Source organism: Photinus pyralis, unplaced genomic scaffold (genome assembly GCF_008802855.1).
Source record: "Photinus pyralis isolate 1611_PpyrPB1 unplaced genomic scaffold, Ppyr1.3 Ppyr1.4_LG1, whole genome shotgun sequence".
NCBI classification, from domain to species: Eukaryota; Metazoa; Arthropoda; class Insecta; order Coleoptera; family Lampyridae; genus Photinus; species Photinus pyralis.
In genome coordinates this window covers 42,714,029-42,715,256 of record NW_022170249.1, presented here as the reverse complement: position 1 = coordinate 42,715,256, position 1,228 = coordinate 42,714,029, and the positions used below count along the sequence as shown (strand labels likewise).

Sequence of the window (1,228 nt, the reverse complement as noted above, 5' to 3'; positions counted from 1 at the left end):
TATCAAACGAACCCAAGGATAGTATAAGGACATGAAATTTCCAACATTGGAATCACACTATAGTAGAGAAAGATCGTCGAAAAAATGTCTTGATAGCAGTTTAAATATATCCAAAATCTATGAACTGTATCAGCAATATATGTTAGAACGAAAGATGACTGAAGCAATACATATACAGTGAAATATTCAATAGTGAATTCAACTACTCCTTCAAACTTCCAAATAATGACGCTTGTGACAAATGTGATAGTTATCTCGATAGAAAGCAGATTCAAAAAGAGTATGATGACCATTTAAAGGAGGCCGACAAGAGGTATGAATTAAAGGCACAATATAAAGGAAAAGCGAAAGAAGAGCAGGATCAGGCACATTTGACTCCATCGATGTATCAGTATGTTCACCAGGTATACATACTAGCCTGAAATGGGAGGTGGAAGATGATCTACATCATAGTGACCATTTTCCCATTATTATCACAGTCAGGGGTCATAATCTTCCAATAAAAACGATAGCTAAATATAAAATCCAATTAGCAAATTGGGAACTCTTCACACAAGTCCTCGTCCCTCCTAATCAAGACAATCTAAATGTTAAAACCATTACCTCTTCCATCATAAACGCCGCTGACGCCAGCATATCTAAATCTAAACCTGGCAATAGGCGAAAGATGGTCCCGTGGTGGTCACCTGAAATCAAAGAAAAAATAGCATTAAAGAAAAAAGCTCTAAATAAATTTCGTCGAAATCCTACGTTGGAGAATCTTGTAGAGTTCAAAAAACGAAGATCTCAGTGTCGTAGGGGAATACTAGAAGCCCAAAGAATTTCATGGCAACATTATGTAACAACCATGACACCAGAGACTACCAGTAATGATGTCTGGAAGAAAGTCGGAGCTATATCTGGAAAAAACAGCTGCAGTTATCCGGTGTTTTTGCGCAATTCCGATGGAATAATTACCAATAAACTGCAAGACATAACTAACATAGTTGCAGATCAGTTCTATAAAGTCAGTAGCTCGTCAAACTATTCCAACACCTTTCTAGATACCAAACCTGAAAAAGAAGCAGTATTAATTGACTTTAACACAGATGATATACAGAACTGCAACGTACCTTTTACTGTAGAAGAATTGGAGGCAGCAATCCGTAACACCAAGTCATGTTCACCGGGAGAAGACGCTATCCATAACCAGATGCTTCGCTTCGCCACTGTAGTTCTGAAATGAAAA

General features: G+C 37.5%; 1 long non-coding RNA gene across 1 annotated transcript; it reads right to left on the bottom strand.

The window, feature by feature from the left end:
• Positions 1-364: 364 nt before the first annotated feature.
• On the bottom strand, positions 365-984 carry LOC116160165. The gene is made up of 4 exons (XR_004143152.1): positions 958-984; positions 751-899; positions 604-686; positions 365-512 (listed from the first exon to the last, which is right to left on the bottom strand). It is a non-coding gene; the product is annotated as an uncharacterized LOC116160165 (long non-coding RNA).
• Positions 985-1,228: the final 244 nt, after the last annotated feature.